Source organism: Phalacrocorax carbo, chromosome 1, assembly GCF_963921805.1.
Source record: "Phalacrocorax carbo chromosome 1, bPhaCar2.1, whole genome shotgun sequence".
Taxonomy (NCBI): domain Eukaryota; kingdom Metazoa; phylum Chordata; class Aves; order Suliformes; family Phalacrocoracidae; genus Phalacrocorax; species Phalacrocorax carbo.
Window position 1 is genome coordinate 72224608 of NC_087513.1, and position 24381 is coordinate 72248988.

Here is a 24381-nt window from a genome sequence, read left to right on the forward strand (position 1 = left end):
GTGAATGGCTCCTATATGCACGTGGCTCTGAAAGTAAAATAAACAGTTTGATTTGGAGCAATATTTTCTAAAAAAAGCATTCCAGCAACAGAAGATGGACTTAACATCTCATGGATTTTCTTAGTCAAGTAAAGATGCCCTTAGATCTGCTAGTTATCCTGGTGTTTGCTTATTCTAAGCAAAGAATACCCTTTGGTAAACTATGTTGCTTCAACTTCTCATAAAAAATTATGGATTGCATATTTTTGGGGGGAAAAAAACCCCACCTGTTTGTGTTCAAACTACTGTTTTGAGCAATATGATGGAAAAAAACACATTCTAAAATCAAGAATATCCATTTTTTCATGCCTTTTCAATAACACCCATTTTTGTAAAATTCTGTGCTTGCAATTATAGAAACCAAATTAACACTAAAATAATGAGTACTTATATTAGTACAGCTGTAGTCTAGTGCTTATTATAAGAATCAGGTATAAATACTAGAGGTAAATCAAAGTATATGAGAAGAACTATTACATTACTGAAGGGCTTCATTTCTGTAATCTCTATTATAACACTTATTCTAATGTAGGATGAACTAAAATCTGACCAACAATAAACTCATACTCCCAGAAGTTTAGGATTTTTTTCAACTGCCTATTTTGTTAGGTTTCCCTGAATACAGTTGACAAACTAGGGGAAAAAAGTAGATTTAGGTATGCTGTCAAATCTCAGGTTACCTTCTGGAGGGGGGCGGGGAAGACAGATTTATGTTTTGTGTTTAAAGCAGAACATTGGTTCCAGGAGAACAGCAGCTGTGAATTTACTCTTTCCAGGTAAGAAACTGTGGTGATGAGCATAGACCAATGTTGCAACCTCTATTTTTGGATTTTGACTGGAAATGGCACTACTGAGAACCTGCTTTCTTACTGTGTTGCAGCAGCTGTCCTTACAAGTGAAGAATTTTCCCCAGACTATATGTCCAGGTGTCTTAATTTTTATACTACAGTATATAGTACTCTGTACAGTAATCTACAGAGTATGTATGTTTGAGTTTTGATGTAGTTTTATCAAAATCCTCTGTAATTCCTGCCTTGTATTTTTATTTATTTTAATGAAATGGATAGTTGGAATACTGTGGACTGCCTCTTAATGCTTTGTAATCCTTAAAATCTAGCCAACTTGCTTGTTTTCTGTCCAGTACTTTCCATGCTAATCCATTTACACTGTATTATAGCACACAGTAGTACAAGTACAGAGGTGGACCAAAGTGAAGTTCCACGTGTACTCTTAATTCTTGCATGCCCTAATTTTTGAAAGCTTGTCTTGCAGCCTCATCTTAAAGCACTTTTATCTGTAATATCTTAAATGATTAAAAATATGTACTAATTTCAGTACATAACATTTTACCATCGTTTTCAGGGATGATAGCAGAGTTGTCTTTTGATTCCCACAAGGCTCACTGTGCTGACCTGCCCTATTGGAGCTAATAGAGTCACGGGGCCAGCAGTGAATGTCGCTTTCATGCTGACTGGGAACAAGAGGGGAAGAGTGAGATGCTACTTGTGAGTTTGGTAGCTGTTGAAGATTGAGAGTAATACTGTGCTTCGTTCTAGGCTGGAAGGAACCGTGATCTAATAGCTCTTCTAAGATTCTATGCTTAATTATTTTTCTTTTCTGTTTCTCAGTATTCCACGGCAAAAAGAAAAGTAACGTCTGGTCTAGGCTTTGTTCTGGTCCGGTGCTATTTTGCTGTCAGCTGTACATCAAGTTTCTCACATTTATTTCTCCTTTTCTCTCACATACATACTTGCACTTCCATCTCTAATTCTTTTCTAGAGAAGAGTTAAAATCAAGATGCCTTTGATGTCACAATGTAACTTAGAGCAGAATAAAGAAATGTAGCTCTGAGTGTAAAGAGAACATAATTGTTACTTGCATACTAAAAGTTGGCTGTTTGTTTACAGGCAATTACAGATAAATTCAACTCTTGCAGGTGTTTGTGAAGATTAATACACGATGATTTATGCTACATTATTTTTTTACTAATACTAAAAATGGCCCTGTTCACTTGTGTAAATCCTCCTTGCTGGTATAGCAACAAATAAGTACTGTGATAAATCTATGTACTTTCTCCCAGATGAGAGATGATTGCTGATCAGCGTACCCTTGCATTGGCTTGCTTGTAGAAGACTTGAGTAGTGTCTACTAGATGCTGTTCAAAAGTCGTATCAAATTTTAATATCCTTTTGTCTTAGTACTTTGCCTGTGTTTGTAGTCTCAGTGGAGGATATAAGATCCCTTCATACACATACTGTGAAGAACTGTTACTCAGTAGCCCTTCTGACTAACAAAGGGAAGCAAGAAAATGTAGAGTCAGTCAGTGATGGTTTGTTTGGTGGGGGTTTTCATGGGGTGTTTTGTTTTTGTTTGGTTTTTCTTTTTCATGTAAAGTGTACAGTTGTATTTAAGGAGAATGTTTACTGTATTAGGGAGATGGGTAAATCTAAATGGCAATGTTCCTCCTTCTGTAGTACTTGGTTGTGAGAACAGCTGCTTTCAACAATATCCAGCAGAAGGCATGAAAGATGTTTCACCTGTGTTCCAAAGGGACTTGTTCTGAGACACTTGAGTACTAGTATTGCACAAGTTGACAGTCAAAAGCTAGTTGCTGAATAGTACCAGACATTTGATGCCACTGACCAAACTCAGAGATCTCCTTTGTCTGAATGTCATTGCTCAGCTGTGTTTTGACTTGTTCCATCCACGTTACATCTAAGCTCACGTAGCTCAGTGAGATCTGTACAGGCTGACTTTAGAAGGACTTCATTACTTCATTACGGGCACTTTACTTGTGTACCTCTGTTCAAATCCATTGTCTGAAACACGGATTGTGAAATCAGGAGGAATAGAACATGATGTTGCTTATGATTCATTTAAGCCAAAATGCTCAACAGGAACCACTTAAACGTGTCTAGGCACTGAAATATATGTTTGGATTTACATCGCTTTAAGGCCAAAAAATTACTAAATATGTTGTTTGGGAGCAAAGCATTGGAATGTGACAATAAAGACTGGCCTTAAGTAATAAAGGCGTTTTAAACAGTTTTAACTGTAAACACTTTGCAGCTTTTACTTTCTAGTGAATATGAGGCAGGGGCTTGGACCCTGCTTGCTTTTTCTTTCTTCATGTCATAAATATTCTCTCCTAGAGCATGGAAAATATGTCAATTACACTTAAAACAGTGTTTATTGCACAGCAGATGTGTGCACACAGCAACTGTAGCTGAAAGCCAAAGTATTTAATTAGCAGTTGCCTGCAGCTGGATTCTTTCTTTTTAACCAAGTGGGGAGGTGGGGGAACGTAAAAGGATGTCAAGAGATGTTCTGCTGACAGTGAGCAAGTTCATGTGTAATTACTTATTAAAAATTTTGCTCTGCCTCCATACTCAAAAGAGCCATCATGTGGTGTTGCAGCCTTTTCATTGTGCTGTGCCATCATCTATGAATTTCATGTCCTCACTGACCAGATACGTGTGCTGCCTCGTTCAAATAACATTTGATTGGGTTGCATAGTCATTAAAAAGGACATTAATAGATGTGAAGATTTTGAAATACTTTTGTGCTCATCTGTTAGTTTCATTGTTAGCTGTTTCCTCTACAGTTGTTGAGGGTTTTGCCATTGATTTGAAGGTTGAGGATTTATGTTACAGTCAGATCACATAGTCTGGAAATACCTTCATGGGTAAACAGTCTGGATTTACTTGCTCGTGCATTATATCTTAGACTCTAAAGTTGTAACATAGGCTGCGTAGGTCAAATCTATGGTGGTAGTAAATAGTTTGCATGTTTTACTTCTCATTGACTAGTTAGTAACAGCTTTTAAAGTGGACAGATGAGGATAAAAGCTGAACGTATGCTGTAAAAATTTCAAAGAGCTGGTTTTAGGGTGAAAGATGGTCTCTGGCTTAAAATAAGCTGCATAGTTCCTTTGTGGTGTTGTTCAGAAGTGAATTATTGTAGAGGAAAAGTGAAACAAAGCTTTGTCTTGGCTAATGCCTCATCTGGGTAATCAGCTACAAGCTGTACAAACTGCACATCATAGTTTGTTGTATTTATCTCCTTGGAGTTGTCATTCTTTTTTTCTTAGCTAATATATTTGTTAATTTTAATCTTAGAAGGTATTTAATAATTTAGTAACTATTGCATGCATTCCAGTGGGAGCTGATCTCAGCCATAGAAGATTATGTGAAGATATTTTAAGCTGGAAGGTGGTAAGTAGATGTCAAGACATGCAGCTACCCACCGTGCAGTTTACGGAAAGTATAAATGATGTTGCTGCCCCACACAGCTGTTCTCAGACATTCTAAGGTCCCACACATCATAGTATGTGTTTCGATTGTATGAGCATTTTAGGTAGAAATTTAATTTCATAGCAACCTGTAGCCAAAAGGTGGCAGCAATCTACCACACTATGACTATGCATAAATGTAAATGTCTAACTTGGCAGTGATATTACTTATGGTGTTTAGTTGCTTTTCTAAACCAGTCTCCTTACATGCAATTTGTTGCCTTTGATACAGGAAGAAATTATGTATTCCTGTTTTAATAGCTCTCAACTCTCTTATTGGTTGGTATATATCTCTCAGATATTGCAGAGGAGAATAGAAAATGCCTTCTCTTTTAATAAAACTGACTAATAAAAGTGAAAATACTTTAAAGAAACATTTCATTTTGTTATCCAAGTACTGAAAAGATTGAATGTTATCAAATTCTGTAAAATGTGGTTGGGTGGTTATGGTGCTGGGTCACTTTCTTTACCTTTTCTTGTAGTGCCGCTTCCAACCATCTGACTTTTTTCCTAAAGGGGCAAATTGGGAAGTATGTTTGTGGAAGTCTGTGTTTATTGTCAAAGGTGCATGTCAAACTTACTTGTTTAGGTACTCTCAACAGGGTTTCTCTCCTTCCCCCACCCCACCCCCCCACCCCCCCCAGTAAAAAATCTGGCAGTTTCAGTGTGGATTTAAAAACAAAACAACCCCCAAAACTGACTTAAAACCCTGCTAATAGCAAAACCTTTCAGATCAGTATTCACATTAAGTGATTAGATGAAAATGCTGCTAGAATCAGGATCGTGGTTTCTTTTCTGTCTGAGTAGTTCTTTCAGAGGGGAAGAGAAAATTTTGTCTGTAAAATGAGTAGCCACGTACAAGGCAGGATTAAAGCAAACTTCCTAAACTCAGAGCTGCAGTTGCCCTCAGAATTGTCCAGTAGCAGCACTGAAATGATGGCAGCAAGATGTACCAAACCTCCTTCTGTGCTGGTATTTATAGAACTTCTCTGAAGGAAACCCTTCCAAAAAGGGTTTGCTTTCTACTGTATTTCTTCAATGACATGAGGCCTCCAATGGCTTTTGATGCCCCAAAACATTGTTATGCATCTACTGTTTTGCAGTAATCACCTACATAACCTTTATCCTCTAGTAAATGAAAGATGATGCAACAAACTTCTGTTCCCAATAAGAAAGGGAATTATTTTGCATCTGCCCAAGAATGGTGCAAGATAATGCAGTAAACACAGAGCTGTTGACATAGAGTGTCTTTCTTGCTCATGCTTAGAGCCTGAAATTTTAAGCTGGCATCTTGGAAACCATCTTGCCTGGCCAGACGTGGAAGAAAACAGCAGCAGATGGACTGTGCTGCACACCTAGAACAGGAATTGTAGAACCTGAGCTTTATCTGATACCAACTCTTTTGGTTGCAGCCCTCTCTCCTTCATCCAGCAGTTGTCTGGAAAGTGACCAGCTTCTCATCACCCTCTCTGTAGCTTTCTAGTTTCAGTAGTGTAATTGTCAAGTTTCTGGTGTGTTGTACTCATGGTTATAGTTTTAGGCTCTTTGCGGTCTCGGGTAGAGATCAGTACATTGTGTACGCTTGGGTCATATTTTCCAGTTTCTAGTCACAATGATGAAGGCTAAAAATAGGCAAGTGGATTAATGGCAGATAGATCTGGTGCGAAGGCAATCTCTTGACCTAGACTTAAATCTCACTGTTATGGCAAGGACTTGCAAGGAGAAGGTGGTAAGATGGCAGTTTCTTACACAGCCTGTTCTCTCTCTTTCTGCAGATCCAATTTTTTATTTGACTGTGAGTAAACAGGAGTTTGAGACACTTGCCAGAAAAACACACAGCTATGTAAGAATTTGTTGAACCAAACTGTGTTGCATTCAACTCGGTAGTCACTCAAAAATGGGTGCAAAATTCTGCCAGAGCAGAAGTATAGAATTTCTGTACTTGTTCTGCCGTGATGTGAAAGGGAATGGATGATTAACCAAATGAAACTAGAAATAATAGGCTAGTGATAAATGAGCCACAGTTGAAAATTGGATTTGGATGTTTTGGGGGATTTTTTCCAGTGATTTAAAGCTATATTTTTCCCTTGGCCATGTCTGTGCAAAGTAAGTTGGTTTTTTCCTAATGATCCAGGTGGTTTTGAGTTCTTATTTTTGTTAGCAAGGTGCTCATCAGAAGTTACAGAAGAAATCAGATTTTTTTCTGGTTGTAATCCACAATACAAGTTGTTTTTTCTATTTCTACAAACTGTCTAGTCACCATCCTTGCCAAAGCGTAAGGTGCATTTACTCTGTGTGGATCCCCTCCCTCCCTAACCCCAACAATAGTGACCAAAGAATCTTAAGGTTTGAAAACACTAGTTTTACAATTTGGGTAGCTGAATATAAGTACACAAGCAAATGCTAAGTCATTACTTCCATGTGTATCACAAAGCCTAATACAATTTCCTGTAAGTGGTCATTTGAGTCATAATTATGTGTGGTTCCATGGTCCTTAACTGTGTTTTGTATGACGTACTGTGGGCTTTACAGTGAGATCTATTTTGTTGCAGTCTGCACAGCTAAAAGGAGCACGGTATTCCTATTTTTCTTTTAACACACCCGCTGGTTGATAAGTGATGTACACGTGACAGTCATCTGGCAAGCAGTGGTGGAATATGTCACTAGATACTGGCTGCCTATTTAGGAAAGGTTCGAGCTTTCACGGAGTTTAGGAAACTGTCTTGAAGCTACGTCAGTTATTGGTGTATCTTTTTTGTGCATTGTCACCATTTGTTTTCAATTATGGCTGACTTTTTCCAAAGCTGATTTCATTCCAAGCAGTGCCTAAGCATGAGGTCAGTGAGGAGAAATGATTGCTTGGGCAGGTCTTATCTTTCCAGTGGTTAATTTATCACTTCTGTAAATAAAAGATAATCTGGGCTCTGCATTCTTTTATATTTCATTGTTAAACCCCTGCCATGCCAAAGAGTAGAGATGGGCAAGGTATTCTGCAGTCCTATATACAACAAAATTGCCAAGTGATAACCCCATTTTTATTCCAGATGGATGAGGTGATCCATTTTGCATCCACCATAATTACAGTTTATGAAGCAGCCAACTCAATACACAAACTGCCATTTGCACTTCATCAGTTTCTTTTATAATAAGGGACAAAGTTTTAGCTATCGGTCATACGGATGATGTGTATCTTGAGTGACTGTATATTTTAAAAGTAAAAATCCAAAAGTCGACATGTCCTTCTGTTCTTGCGTGTGCTTTCTTCCTCTTTTCCCCTTTGAAAGATCTGTTGGCTTCAGTTTGGGAGCTTTTTTGCTATCTTACCACAAAAGGAGCTGTGCTGGTTTTTGGTTGGTTGTTGGGGGTTTATTTTATTTATTTTTTTTCCACAGAAAAGGGGCGCCCACAGGAAAGGAACAAATGGTTAACAGGTAGAAAGCATGAAAGGTGGCCTGGCATTGCCAGATTATTTCCATTCTGACCTTCATTAGATTTCCAGTGCTAAAGCATCATCCCTATCTGGAGGCTTTTCAGGACAAAACTGGGGGGTGTGGTGAGGGGGGAATAGAGTAAAAGCAATTAATACGCACCCTCCACTGGTGTCTGGCACTTTCTTCACAGGATGCCATAACTCACAACATCGCTACTCCAAGTTCCTCCATGTGTTTCAGTGTTGCTGCAGTCCTCCTTGTTTCCTCACACTACCTTTCTCTTAGTGAGAAAGTAAGCTGCAGAAGTGCTGTGACTTCTCAAGACACCAGTGACAACAAAGGATTTGGAGGCAGAAGACCCGGGTTCTGTTTCTGCTCAGTTTAGTAAACTTACTGGCAATGGTTGCTTATCCTTTCCTGTTTTGGCAATCATAGAGGCACCTCACCTAAGCATGGCATATTTGCCAAAGTTGATGGGTTCTCTGTCCAAATGATGACTGACTGAGCAAAAGTGTGAAGATTTAGTCCCAGGATCAACAAAGTGAAAACGAGGGGAAGGGAAGAATGAAGGAATATGCTTCTTACAACCATCTTCATATTCAAAACTGCTTGAAACATAATTCTGTTGATTAACAGTGGATATAAAAATGTGTTTTCAAGCATCCAAAATGATTTTGCTGTTGTTTCATTCCACCTGTTTCATCCTATAGAAACCAGAAAGGGTCCTTGCTTCAAGTGTTACCAAAAAGGAGCCACACTTACAAGTGTTGAAATACAACAGAAATGTGATATAGTGGATTTTTGTGTGAGAAACTTCTTTGCTGATGCACAACTGACTTCAGAAATCTCTCAAAAATAGAGACCCAACATTTTGATGTTGTTCAGGTGGTCTACATCTGATAATTTATATCTTTATTGATGAGCATACACAGCTCCTCCCCCACCCCTCCATTTTCTAAAATGTTTCAATGAAGGAAACCCCATTTAGTTTAAGCCTCCCACAAAGAAGAGGGCATTTTTTGTTTACTGTTTCAAACCAGCTTTATCAAGGAGTGACTTGAGAAACTTCTGGGTTATTCAAAGACAGGCATAAAATCTATCTTCTGTCTTACATGAGATCAACTATCTTAACTGTTCAGGTTAACTAATCCTACCTGAAGAGAATTAATGTATAATGTCCTGTATGCCTTGTGATAAATTGCTGGAATGGTAGTCTCTAAAGATGGGCCTCTTTTGCTAGTGCATCTGGATCTGCAAGAGTGAATTTGCCCAAAATCTTGCACTGATGTAAGACACTAATTTCTTGTAGTCACTCTTCTGCAGTGACACTAGGGGTTTTCTTCAGCTAGATGTGAGAAAGGACATCAAGCCAGACTGAAAAGTGACTGGGGTAAATATGCCTTTGTGCTAACGTTGCTAGGTGAGTGTAACTTGTATTGGCATGTTGTACTGGTAAAACTTTCGTGCAGACAAGCTCTTGTTTTCTCCATGTAAAGGCAGCTTATAGTTCAAATGTATTAAATCATACAATATTTTATGTCTGTAAGTCCAGATGCTGTAAACTTTTTCAAAAACAAAAAACACTCTTAGAGTTGAGGGAGGGGAAACAGAAAAGGGCTAGAGCCTGGAGATGTCTCTCTATCATCACTGAGGGGGGGGAAAGTGCCCACAAACCATATTAAAATGGCAACCTATTTTCCCGTTAATGCCTTAATCTGTCTCTTGTTTGCCCTAGTAGTCAGGGGACTGTTAGTTACTTTTATATGAACGTTTCGGTTCTGGCATGATGGGTCATTATGCTACATTCCTGCTCTGTTTAATATTGTTAAATAAATGACCCCAAATGACTCCAGTCTTCTGGACCTGTTCACTATTATTAGCAAGGTTCCATGAGAAATACAGGGGCTGATGCATTAAGCAAGCCTTTTGGTAAACACAAGTTATCGGGAATTCCTGTTTTAGCAGCAGAGAGTACGATGTGTCTAGGACTGATGCTTGAGTTAGCTGTACTAGTATTTCTAAATTAACAAAGTATTTGCTGCGTTAATACTGTTTTATCAGGCAGCTGTCTTTGAGATGATTACTTAAAAGGAAAAATTTTCTAAGTTTTCTTCAGTGCAGGCTTTGTTTTCCAGCCCTGAGATAGTGATAGATTAACTACTCTTAGTCTGAAGTGTGTGTGTGTGTGTGTGTGTGAATGAAAGCAGGCCCTAACGCGTGAGTAAGGGTATGTTTAGTAATGATCAGCAGAGTGCTGCTGGTTGTAACAGAGCAATAAATTATAAGGCATAGGAAATTGCATCTGCCTGTAGTATAAGACCAAACCACGAGTTCAAATAAGGTTTGAGACCAGGTTGCAAAAGAGCTAGTACAGAAACTACACTTAAACATGCTGTTAGTCCTGTGATAAATGTCTGTCTCTCCCTTTGAATGATACTTGTCGTCTTGAAGGCACTGAAAGCATACATGCAAGCAGAGCACACAACTTTTCCTTGTGTCTAGGTTCTTAAAGGTGATCCAATGCTTAGCGTCTAGGTTGAATATCAGAAGGCCCCAGGTTTCATTTTCTGTCTGTATGTCAATTAATTTGAGCACCAAAATCGGCCTAGCTGCTCGGCTGTGCTGGCTACTGTCCTCTGATTCTTGTTTTGATGAGTCGGTGCTAAGAACCACTTCCGAGACCTCAGCTCAGTACCAGAGGTTTGGTGTCTCTGTTGGTGTTGAACCCTAAGTTCTGTTGGGTAGATTTAATGTTTTCCTCCTTTTCCAAGATTCACTGGTTTTCAAAATACAGCTTCAGTCCTCACTGTAACCAGGAGTTTGGTGTTTAGCTGAACCTAATTAGTAACATGTTGCTCTGCTTACCTTGTCTGCTTGCCAGATGGTGTAGTTGTGTTCATGGCATATCTACCTGATCAGAGGGTTGGTACAGTGTGTCTGTTAGACTGCATGTCCTTAATGGAAATTCCTTACAGAATACCATCAAACAACTTAACTTGCCCTGCCATTTACTCCCCCATACCCTCTCCTTCAAATTTGGTTTCTTACCCAGTGCACGTGTTGAAAAGACTGAGGCTTCAACAAAAATTGTCGTCCCCTTTCAACTGCTTTTCTCCCTTGTTTAGTCTGAAGAAAAGAAATTTCTGCAGTAAGGGTAAGTGGTTTTTGAACATGTAGTCGCAAGAATGATACCTACATACAATTCATACAGCTAACTGATATTTTGTGCGCCTGACCTTATGACAAAAATCAAGCTCCGTAATTGGTCATTGTATTATAGACAAAATATAGACTGATGCACAGGATATTATATGAAGTGGATAAAATATGAGACTGGCTGTAGTTAGATGTCACTTCGATGTCTTTGAAGTCAAGAGCTAAACTGAGGAGGGTGTTTTCAGGTAGATGGGTTTCATTATCCCCCAGTGAAATGACATCATGCATTATTTAAATTGAGTAGTATGTGTACTTCAGTGTACTTCTGGGGTTTCCAAAAGAGCCATAAATCCTTAAAACTGCTAATAAATCTGCCTATGGGTCTCATAAGCTTTAATTTGCAATATAAGATAGTTGACAGAATAGAAAACAGGATATTATATATATTTTGTACTTATTTACATATAATACTAAATATATGTATTATATATTCAGAATATTTATACTGTGTTTATCAGTGGTTCTTCAGCATTTTGGTTGATAACAGTGACTATGTATGTCATGGACACATTTAGGAAATCGATGAGAGAAAATTATTAAAACTGCACACCACAAGAGGTTCACCTGTGCTAGAAAGGAAAAGCAAATGATGCGTGTTTGATTTTTCTTTCATATTCCTCATTTATGTGAAGAATTTGTGGGGCTTCGTGGGTGGCTTTTTTGTTTGTTTTTTTACATTTTTTTTTTAAGACTATAGTTCAGTGTAAACATCTTACATACTTCTGGTGCTGTTAGGACAGGTCTATTCCTAAGTGTGATAAAATTAAAGGTAATAATGTAACATGGTGTTTTCAGAAATGGTAGTCAGTGGCTGCCTAATTTGTTGGGAAGCCTCTTGCATGAAAACACCATTTATTGAATTTTTCCTTTCTTCATCTGTCTGTTTAATTGCATTAGTAGATCTACGAGTTGCAATTGTGTGTCAGACTGCTCAACCCCATCCTAGGTATAACGCTTACTGGTTAGAGCCCATGTTATCATTGATTTCTCTGTTTTCCGTGCCAAAGTGTAAAGCCATCGTTCTATGTGAAGGAGCAAGATTAATGCTTTTAAATTAAGGAGATGGCATGATGTGATGTCTGCGATAGAAAGTGTGTGCATTTTTCTGGTGGAGTACTAAAAGTTTGGTTTTTATGATTTTTTTTTTTTTGTCTTTTGAGGGCAGATGAGCCCCAACCCAAAGAACACGAAGGGGAAGTATTGATCTTTGTAGTAAAATTTATGTGAAAAGAAGTCCCAGCAACCGAATTCTTTGCAGCTTCTTCGGTGACTTTTTATGAAGCCATTGCATGATGTAACTTTGTTAACTGCAGTTGATATGCTTGTAGCCAGGTATTTTTGCGGAGGAGAGGCTTTCTCTTAGGCATCTGAGAGCTGATCTGAAATGAGACCCTTTGAGTAGGGCAGCATCTGTTGAACACAAGGATCTTCAGAGGACTGTGTGAGTGTGGAAGGCAAGGAAGTGCACATGTGGAAGGGGAGGTGAAAGTGATATCCATAGGCATTATCTCTCTGGCAGATAAGATTAAACAGCTGAAAGGAATCCTAATGATCAATAGACAAGGTTGCCTTCAGACCAGTGGTAGAGGTGAAAATATGTAATTGGCAGTCTCATGGTATTTGGTCTCATATGAGTTCACATAAGAGAAGTTGAATGTAACCCTAAGGGCTGCTGTTATAAATCCCACTTAATTTGTAAAGTTAAGCTCTGAACATTAGATATGTTGTTCCTATTTTAATAAACTTAATCCCTCTTGTGCAATGAGCTGAGATTCAGTTTTGTTTTATGATGTTACAATTTTCAGGTATATACTTTGTGAGTGGGAGGTGAGCCTATAGCACTACAGTATTAAACGTGCTCCAGTTAAGCTTTGCAATCAGAAGTAAAAGAACATTACTAGTTGTGTTCCTAACATGATGCATGATTTTTTTAATGTGTTCCCAGTTATAGGTGAGACATCAGTGGAGAACCGAGTGTTTAGGACTCTTTGGTTATGTTCTAGGCATTGGAAACAGAGTGCGGTGCACTTCCCAACAAGAATTGCATGCAACTATAGGCGAGCTCTTTAGGTGTGAATGTTTGTTCTGTATGTGTCTTGGGGATGCTTTGACTTTGTGCTGTCATATTGCAGGTGTAGGTTATTCTAGGGAGAATTACAAGCCCTTGTTCAAATAACTGTGATGGGGAAATGCAAAAGCGCTACCTGCAGCCTGACAATAAGGTGAAAGAATGGGATCGCTGCAGCTTTTGGCACTTCCCCTCAGCAAGGGTCATTTTTTTGAACGTGTGTGTCAGCAGCAGAAAGAAGGGGGTCTCGTGAAATGTTGTCTAGCTTTTACAGAGAATGCCAGGTGTTTGACACTTGGCAAATCTCGAGTCATTGAGGTTCTGTAGTGGGGGGCAGGAGGCTGTCCTGGCCAATATTATTGTAGGCTTGGATGTTTCATAAAAAGTTGGGCGGGAAGGTGCCAATGCCAACATGAATCAAAGCGCAATGGGGTATGGAGTGCCCAAAGCAAGTTTATTTTTAAATGGCTTCTTTCATTCAGCTCCTTCCTCCTTGAGCGCTTAACTTGCTTTTACTCTTACTTATATTCTGTTTCTTTTTCCTATCTTTTTGGGAGCTATATTCAGTTTTCACAAGCATGATTTAGTGTTTTCCACTGTTATAAAAGAGAGGCTGGTTTACAAATTGGACCACCCAAGTGTGGACTACTATGTCAAATAGGATGGTGCGGGAGGTCTGGCCTTGCTGCTTTTATTTATTTATTTATAGCTTTGGAGGTGAGTATAGTTCCCAAGAGATTGCCAAAGCTCTGTGGAATGGGGAGTTTATTTCAATTCACCTCCAGCTAGTGGATGCAAGCCCAAGAGCTTTAGTTGCTTTTGATCCAACTGTGACTCCAGTTGTTTTTCTTTCAGTCTAGGATTTTTTTTTTTAAAGCAGCTCTATGACAATGGTACCTCTGTTTCATTCTAACAGGGCATGCCAATAATTCCATTCTTTAGATGCACAAAAGAGGCTTTTCGAGAAAAAGAGTTATTCAAGTAGAAGTCAGTGTGGATCCTCCTGGTAGGTGTGCAGAAGCCCCAGATGCAGTGGTGTTGTAGTCTTCTGAATAGTGACATCCTTTGGAGCGCATGTGTCTCCCTGTGCTGCTGCTCAGGATCTTTGACCTTTGTCAAGAGCGCTAGGATAAAACTCGATAACTAGTTGGAAGCTAGAGTGTCTCTCATCTGCTGCTGTTCATTTCATCCTCAAAATGCTTATGATTTTGGGGGGATTTTGTTTTCTAAACTTCAGGTGCTGGAAAAAAAAACACAACCAGGGGAGCAGAGAATGAGATGCTCTATATACTAGTAACTGGTAGGGAGGATGTAAATCCATCCAGCTTAAACTCTATTCATTGTGCAAACGTTGTCATAACCTTAGTCACGGGACATCCCTCCTGTCTCAGAAGAGGAAACATCTGTGGCAAGCAGTCAATCTGGTTAGTTACTAAACTGCACCCCAAAAATTGTGTTCATGTACAACTCAAAATAACATGTCTGGTAGCAATAAATTCCACCAAGATTTATGCAAGATCAGAAGAGAACCTCAACCAAATAATTGCTTTCTCCTATGTACCACCACCCAGGCTAACCAGCATTCTGTACAGTAGTTCTCTACTGGAAAAAAAGGGTTTTATATTCCTGTTTGTGCTACTACTGTATCTAGAGAAAAGAAAAATATTTGTAAAACAATGCTGCAATGAAGGATGACCCCAACTGTGGCTACAGCAGTCATCTGGGGAGCGATCATCTACCTAAATATAGGCATTTGGTGTGCTTCCTGAACTGTAGGGTATTGGCATGGAGCTGGCAGAGATGATGCAGACCCTGTGGGAGACCTTGCTCCTTCTGTAGCAATAGCTGCAAATCACGTGGGTCACGCTACAATGCCTAGAATTTCATGAGACACATGAGTTTTGTCACCTAACATACTCCCCTGCTTAAATCTATGTTTAAAAGGAAAAAAGGCAGTTGAAGATGGATGGTGTCTGTCTGCACCTGCATAGCAGGCAGTTAGCAGCATATTATGGTATGAAGCTAAGCCTCTGTTGAATTTGTGTTTTCAGCCTGTTTGTGTCTCGGTTGTCTAAGTTGAGAAGATGACACTCCTCTCACCTCTTACAGGTCCTTCTCTGTTCATTCACCAGATAGCTTTCCAAAAGAAACTGGTATGTGGGGATGAGCAGGGGGAGGAAGTGCATGTTTGGACCTTGACACTCCAGGAGTCACTAAGACTTGTGAATTTGCCCAGACCCGGGCAATAGGAACCACACTACTGAGCCCATGGTTTAGAAACATCCTCAGGAATCTACAATAAGCTAATACTTGTTCTGTTGTGTGAGGGAATTACACGATACCTTTCCCCCCCCCCCCCCTCAAAACGGCAACAACAAAAAAATTCAGCTGAGAATGGCTTATTCCTATTACAGCTATTATCTAAAATAGTAGTATCAGATGTGACTGTAAGAATCTGGTCTTTTCTAACCTTACTAGTCCATCTGCTGTCAGACTTCAGGATTTGTAAGTAGTAGAGCTTGGACTTAGTTTAGTTATTCTTTTCCAAAGTGTCTCATTAATAAAATAGCATAAGGACAATCTGATGGCCCTTGTGGCACTAAATGATGCCACTGGATGTGGCACCTCAACGCTGCTGATGTCTAAAATAGAATTGGCTCTTGTGAACGTACTGTCATCCAGGATGTTATGGGGTACCAACTGGAAAGCTTGTTCACTGATGAAGCTCTTGAATACTTCTGTGAAAATATTTTGGTCCTTTGTTTAACTCAGCTGCAGTACACTTAACAAGTTCTGGTATGCAGCCACTGATACTCTGTCTACTGTCACTGGACACTGTCCAAATATTTCAGGAACTTAATGTTCTTGGTGGCTTGTGAAACTCACTCCATCAGACTTGGATGTTGTTCTTGGCATCCTTTTGTGAAGAACAGATATCTGATGTGTAGGCTGATCATTGAGCAGCTCTCGGATTAAGCAATCTGTGCTGCTAGATCAGATAATACATCTAGAATATTACACCTACCATCTTTATTTATCTGTGCAATGTTCCCCTCATGCTGAGGGAACTGTGACTTGCAGTGGGATCTGTGGTGACTTCTCTCTGAAGGAGAGGTAAATTATTTTTTGTAAATTGTGACAGTTTGAGATATTTCTGCCGTGGAACCTAAAATCTGCTTCTGCTCTTGGACTTCTAGGTACTGTGAAGTTCAATAAAAGGACTTCTAGAAAAGTCACATTGCACCCTTGATGCCTCTCTCGTGGGAGCATGAGACAGAATAGGATTTATGTTTGCAACATGATTGACCAAGGTTTTCAACAGATTCTGGGCTTCCCAAGGGGCAACCATCAGTGGTGGGATCTATGCCAACTGGTCACTCAGTGTTATTACTGGTAAGCTAAGTGACCTTCCTGTAGTCTGCAAACACTTTGGGCATCATGTGTACTTTGATTTCAGAGTATTTGAGTTCAGAGACAGTAGTATCTTTTTATGGGGTCTGTAGGATTTATTGACATTGTTGCAACTGGCTTGCAAAGTTGCTGTTATCCTATTTCTCAGATATTTCTGGGATTACTGTCTTAGCATTAAGCATAGGCACCAGCTGAGTTAGAAATTAGTAACACCTGAATACACAGAAGGCAGGAAAACGATGAAATGGAAGAAAATATGAAGGGCCCAATCCTTCTTAGTCTAGGACGTAAGCCAATTTCAATGTAGGTCTCGTTTGGTGAGTGAGGTGCTTGCAGGATCAAGTCCTAAGCTGTCCAAGAACATGTTCAAAGCTTTGAAGAGGCACTGTTTTAAGCTGTTCAGTTTCAGAGTTGCGACATGTTATGTGACTGTACTCCAGCCACTGATACAAGTGTATATTACAAGGGAAAAACTGCCAGCAGCACTTAGGGCGAGTACCTAGGCCTGCAGTGTGTGAGGCAGAACAAACATCCCCTTTTTCCAAGTAAAACATGTCAATCAATTTAAACTTTTTTTAATAAACTATCCTTTTTCTTCAAATAATCTCTACGCAGGAGGTCAGAGCAGCAATATGGGCTGGAGGCATTATGGCTGTACAGTGCACAAGCAATACCATAAAGCAATGTGTTCATTGAAGGTTGGGGAGCAATGGAGATGGTAAGTAGAAAGCTCTACTAAGACTTTGGAAACCCTGTGGCCGGCTGGTGGTCCCGCCACAGCACCTAGTTAGATGCTCTGGGCTGTGTGGTGCTAACAGCACCGCCTGCAGCTCCCCTTTGCTGACCTCAAGGTGCTGAGTGAGGAGATGCCTCCTGGCCACAGCTCAGCCCTGATAGCACACTCCTGCTTTCAACCACCGGAGTTTGACCCAGGTCAACATTGCTTGTTTCAACTGTCTCCAGAGTCCCAGATAGATAAACCCTTTAAGAGTTGATTTGTTAAGGTCCTGAGAGCTCTAGCCTAATTCTGTTATGATCTTTTGGGAATTGTAGACTAACTGGAAATTTTGGAGAAGAGCTGCTTTTCTCATGACAAACTGGTCTTCAGAAAGGTTAGTTTAATCAGTGTTGTTAACTCTGTTTCCATGCATCTGAAAGGACAGCAGACAGATTCATTTTGCATGTTTGTGAAATAGTCTCATCCTGTCAAGCTCAGGGAATCACAAGTGGCCATGTCTTAGCGGGATCAAGCCCTTGCTTTCTGACTTGAGGGGAAAAACAGAGCTTCACTCTAGACCAGTGGAGGTGATAGTTATTTTTCTATGACGTGGGTTTTTTGAGTGCTCTCTCCACTGGCTTGAGCTCTGGAACAGACCCTCTTGGAGCCTGCATGGGATGCACCTGCTGTTTATGTAGGTGCCAGTAAGACCCTTTGGACAGAAGTGAATTTCACCTTGGGTGAAACTAATGATATGTGTATTCTCTGGCAATAAAACCTGCAGTTAATCAGTCTTTTCCTCACCCTGTGGTTACAACGGGTGGATGTTGGCAGCAGGCTGTGTTTTACACGCCCCTGAAGTTCAGCCGTGACCCTGTAAATTAATGGGAGCTACAGCACTTTGGGATCAAGTTGTTATTGTCTAGTTGGACACATGGATTCATTTTTCTTGGACTCTTAATCAACTGCAATGTTTGATGTGTAGATGACTTAGTTTGCTTTAAAAAAATAGGTGTTTTGAATCACCTGTTATCTTGTACAAAGTGAAACTATTTGCCCAACCCTGTGGTTGCCTTAGAGACTTGCTGCAAACAACAGATATAAGCATGAGATTAACAGGAGGAATGTCCAAAGGACAAGTATGTGAGTGTTCAAAACAAAAATGTAACAACATCATTGCAACATCTGTTAGAGTAGAGACTATCTGCAATATTTCAGTGTCATTGTACACTGGTTACAGGCCTCTGGAACCTTAGGCCAGCACCTGACATTTATATTTCTTCCTGAAGGCCATTAAGTTCTCAGTCGATATTTAATCATGTCTTTTCCTCTAAGCCCCCACATTGCCTTGTTTGAAGGCAGGAAAAATCTGCTTGTTTCAGACGACATGGGGGAAAGTTCATTCTTAGCAAATTTGGGAAACAGAAGCCCAAACCTTGGAGTTCTGTCTTAGATTTTATTCAGAATCACAGGCCCTGTAGTGTTTGCCTGGTGTAAAGGCTTCTGCGTTTGTCATAGTTTTAGTACTTGTATGTAAAAATTAAAGGTCACAGTGGTTAAGATTTCATTTCTGAAACAGTTAAGGGTGGCTATCTAGTATATTCTAGATGTTTTCAAAAACATTTCGTTACGTAGGCTTATAAGCCAGTTATTAAAACATCTGTGGATCATTTGATACTATGCATTGCAAATAAAAATGCAAATGGATATAGCAATAATGTGTGGTCAGCTTAGGATCCCAGTTCTTTAATAAACTTTGCCCAGCTGGAGCTCCTATGTTCATGCATTTCCCTACTCATACATCTCAATTGCTTCTAGAGAGAAGTCCCAACATAAGCTCAGATTTGCTGACATGAATCTATTTAAGTGGAGCCTTAGATGTCTCGTTCCTTTCCTGTGCGTACATCTATATGCAGTGGAAAATAACAGTTAGCCAGCAAGGTCTATGATTGCTCAAATGCTAAAATAAGAAATAAATAATGAGCTTCAGTTTGTATGGGATTGCCTAATAGCAGCATAGATGATTGTAGTTAACGTGAATTTAACTCTTAGATTTTTTTTTTAAATAGATTACTAGTGTACCAGAAGGGTGATAGTTCCATGTTTAAAACCGTTGTAGCAGCTGTTATTCTCCAGCTAATGAGATATTTGAAGTTTTCAATCAAATTTAATTCTGCAGGCTTTGAAAGGCAGGAGGAACCCCATCTTCAGGCAGATTTGGAGGGTATTTTTGAAACCCACCTATAACCCTGTTAAGTCTAGTAAAAGAAGGGCTGTGGGGAGACCATGAGTAACTACAAGAGTAGCAGGGTGTCCCTTCCAAGCACAGCTGGTAATAACTTAAGATTTAAGGAAAAAAAAAAAAGTATCATGGAGGTATCATGGGGAGGGTTTGGGCAAAACCTGTATAAGTGGCTTATTTATCTGAAATTATTGTTTCCCAGGAAAGACGCACAGTTGAAGCTCCGTAATTTCAGGATCATCACCTGATTGCAGTAAATTAGCATCTTACACGACACCACCCTCCTCTTCTGTCTGCACTGAATTTAACCATGAATAAGCTGCGTGGCTCCCACCTGGCAGGCAGGGGATCGGAAAATCCTTCTCTTGGGCTCCTTAAGTGTTGCAGGTGCTCTCTAGATGGCTGTGCAACTGGGAGCTGGGCAGCCCACTAGGTAGGTGCTGACCTTAGCTAGCACTAAATGTTGCTGGTTCTCTGTTCACCCCAAAATCCCCAGTTTCTCTGAGGGTTAGGATTAGCAGAGAGTGTCTTGAAGGTTGTAGAAACAGGGTCAAGAACTTGGCAGCCTAATTTTATGTAGTCTGTTTTCCTGTCCTTTATTCCATTATAAGGGTATGTCTCATGAATGTCATGACAAAAAGCTTCTGGGCTTCACTGGGGGACAAAATCACTAGTTTGACTTGTATCTCAAGACAACTAATTGATACCTGTGGAATAATTTCACAGACACTGATATATTTTCTGGTATACGAGCTTAAAGACTTTCCAGAAATAATTCACGTGATGAATAATCAGAGCCAAATAACAGAAGCACAAATGGAACTTTGCTCCTAAGCAATTTTATTTTTCTGGGGTTTTTGTGTGCATGTTAGGGAGAGTGATCTGGTTATTGTTATATGACATGCTACACCTTTGAAGTGAAATAGAGGTTTGTTGTGTTGGCAAGGCATCCAGTCAGTAAATAGGAAATAAGAGCAAATATAATCAAGTTCTAAAGAAAGACAGGAAGTTTTTTAAATGCAGAGGCCTATCTACACTTGAGGATCTGTCCTGTGTAAAGCACAAGTTTGCTTTTTATTACATCAGTGTTGCTGCAATATTCTGAACTCCTGTTGGCACATGAAGTTTTTGTTCTTCAAACTAAATTTTGTCTCCCCTCTGCAAATAATGGCTTTGCCCTTGCAGATAAAAGCTGAGGAAGTTTGAGAGATCTGACTCTGACTAGCTCTGATCCACTTGATTTCAATAGGGATTTTACACAGGGTGAGTGTCCTTCTAGTATAATCACCATCAGGGCTTGGCATTGCTGCAATACAGGCAAAACACTTTAAAATGCTGCTTAGGGCATACAGGGTCTAAGATGTGTAAAAGTCAGTGGAGTTACTTCACTGCAAGTGTAATTTCAGTACAAGTTTTGCTGCGTATGAAATACTGGCCAGTCTGCCAGCATTCTGATCGTGTGGTTATGTAGCTCTTGTATAACATTTTAAATGCAGCTTTGTTCAGAATTGCTCAGTGGGATCACTGAGCATTGTCTTCTAACTGCTCTACAGTAATGCTCCTGATCAGTGTTTTCTCACTAAAGCATCTTTGAGGCAAATTGCCCAGAGACATCACATCTGAACATCATGTAGGCCTACAGTGTCATGTTTCATGTGTAGGACTTGTTTTAGTGAAAGAACAGGATATAAATGCACAATGAAATCTTATTATTTCTTCCCAGTCTCATGCCAGTGCATCCTCAATTTATATGTCAGCTTGTAGTACTTGATGTGTGAGATCTGGGAATGGCAGGTAAGATGCTGCAGCAGTGGGGTAGAATGGGCTTCCTTTGTGGTATAGCTCTACAGTGTAAGCCTATATCCATCATGCAACTTGCTGGCAAAGAAATGGGCTCTCGTTTCATGTGGCTCAATGTGTGGAGCTCCTTTCCATGCATCAAAAGGAACTCCCAAGTCCTGCATGGTGCCTGATGCATAGCTAAGATTCAAAACAGTGGGTCACTCTCAAGCTTCCTGCACTCATAAACGAATTCCAAATAGTGTGTGTGCATTATAGTTTGAGTTTGAGTACCATTACATTCAACCCTTCCCCGATAACAAGTTAGAATTCAGTGAATTATTGTACAGAAGCAGAACTGTTGTTTTGAAAGTCAAAGTAATTTAGCCAAATGATTGCTGCACTGGAAAAAACCACAGATGTCTGTGCCGTTCTTTTTCCTGCTGTTTCCCAGATGCAATGTATTCCTATAGGAAAATCCTGAAAATCTTTGGCATGTGCACACCTTTATTTTTTGCATAAGCAGTGAGCATGTTACCTAATTGCTTTGATTAAAAAAAAAAACCAACGTTACTATAAATTATGTGAGAAAGAATTTTGTATGCACGTGTGCCTTGTTTTTTGAGAGGGGGAAAATAAGGCCACCTGGTAAGCAGGCTTTTAAAAACATTAAGTTCAAGCATCTCTGTGGTCATAGATAATATCCTTTAAATGCTACAAGAGGTCTCTGTATGGTACATATTTAAATAGGAAAAACCTTGTAAATCCTATTGTGGTGTTAATCCCTGTACCACACTGTGTTTTGTGATTATGCACTTGAAACCATAAGCAAGAGTATGCTATGACAAGAAAAGAAATTGAAATGTAACACCACACTCTTACAAATTCCCAAATTTGTCCAGCCAACAATGATGGTTTTTTTCTCTTAATTGGAATCACTCACAGAATTACAGGATGTTCATAGGAAAAAAAAACCACAACCCATTGTAAATCTCCAGCCCATCTAATCCCTGAAAGACAGCTGACATCGCATGTGTAGCACACAGAATCCCAAAACGAGAGGTGGGGAGAGCACGCACAATGCAGCATGGCCAGTGTGTGTGACACAAGGTATCGGACAGGGAACATGAGTTTCATGCTTAAAACTGAGGATTTGAAATTGGAATGCTGATTAGACTGGAGCAGAGATGACTCAGTCTATGATACATTTCTTGATGAGTGGTAGAATGGCAGCCTGCAGGAAGCCCACTAATGGCTGCCTTTTCTGAAAGACCACATCTGCATTCCCTGAAGAGACTTAAGGCCACCTCTGTCTCTGGCATGCTGTTGGATCTATATTCTCTATATATGTGTGTCTTTTCTGCATCTCTAGGAATGCAGCATGTCTGAATGAATTGCAATGAGCCCTCATATATGGTACAAATTCATAAATGGGAGACCAGCTGACAAAAGAAAGGGAAAAGTATGAATGGATCAAATAGACCGCATTAAAAAAAATACAAAAGTTGATTCAGCCACAGGGAAGAGGAGAGCAATGAACTATGGATTTTGCACAGTTGCTTAGTTTGCTGCTCACAGAAGGTCACGTGGTTACCCAAGCAAATGCCACATCGGATGATCTCCACATCTCCTTCAGTGAAGAGCTTGTGCATGTCCCAGTCACATGGGCTGGTTCTCGTGTGTATGTGTTTATTGTTGGAGAAGTTACAAGTAGTATAGAAGTGATGCCTACCACCATGTGAGTTTAAAGCTGTATAACTCTTCCTTCCCCTCTCTTGAAACTTCTTAATGTGTAAGGAGAATTACTCAGTCACTATATTCTACCTTCTTTTTCCTACCCCTCTCTATTTCTCTGCCCCTGTTTTCTCTAGTATCTGTTCTTCCAGAATCTGTTTGGGTAACAGATTATAAAATCCTTAAGAGTGCTCAGGTGCATCTATTCATACGTATTGATCTTTTCATTCATCCTTTTCATCCCCTGATCTCCCAAGTCACTCTAGCCTCTTGGTGCCTTGCTCCATAATATGCTTTATTGCCCATCGGGCATGGGGGTGGTATTATTCCTGCTTTTACAAGGATAATAGTCCCCGCCCCCAAATTTATTTAAGTCTGTTTCTGCCTTCAGACATTGTATCTTGCCTATAAATGTTTCCTTCCAGTTTTATTTTAGACTTTTCAAAAGCATCTAATTCATTTAGACTGACATATTCCTCCAGGGTAGTGCTCGAGCTGTTGGGCGCTCAGCTTGTTCCTGAGTGAACCGTTACAGTGCACTTGCTATTGCTGCCTTCTTCCCCACACTGGTTAGAGGGGTGGTAGTGGCAACAAGTTTTCTCCCCCAGCCTTGAGTCTCTGCAGGTATGAACCTTTTCCATAGGTGCCCATTCCTTTCCCATGTCAGCAACCCAGGGACCCTGCTCCTGCGCCCAGACCACAGGGTATTGAAAGCCCAGCACTCTGAGAGCTGCGTATGCAAAAGGGTGTCTTTCTGTTTTGCAGTCAGCTCACACTGAAAACCCAGGTGGGAGTATACGTATGGTAGACGGTCCATCGGCTACCTGGAGTTTCTCATTCAGCTGTAGGTAAATACCTACAGCAAAAGGAACACTGAAAAGGGTAGTCGTGGACTGTTGGTGAGCTCTCATCTAGGCTGCATCCTCTGCAAAGAGGGTGGTAGAGCTTTGATTTTAGGCTTTGATCTGTACCTGCAACAATCAAAGCCTGAGTTCACCGTGGAAAATAGCGATGTGCATTGGGGAGGGCGTGCAGAAGAAAAATGTGTGGGAATATGGGATTACAGTGCTCAACTTTTCCCGGTGTACTTTAGTGAATGTTATCTTGACTGACGTATGGTCATGGGATCACCAGAGTGAAAGCAGGATTTAATCCTGCAGTCTTTGAGTCACCACCCGGCAACTTTTACCTGTCCCTTTTGTTTTCTGTCATAACAAAGGATCACGTTAGGTGAGTGCGATCTAAAACTGAGAAAGCAGAAGTTGTTCCTGACTTTCTTGCTTCTTAAGGCACACTGCAGTGGCTGTTCTGAAAACTACTAGCAACTGACTAAGCTGTATTTAAAACAATAATGTAGAGACAATATATTCTATCTCTCACACAATTCAGTATATCAACAAGGAAAGTAAGTAGTGTGTGTACAGAGCTAAGATATTTACTTTGCCACAGTTG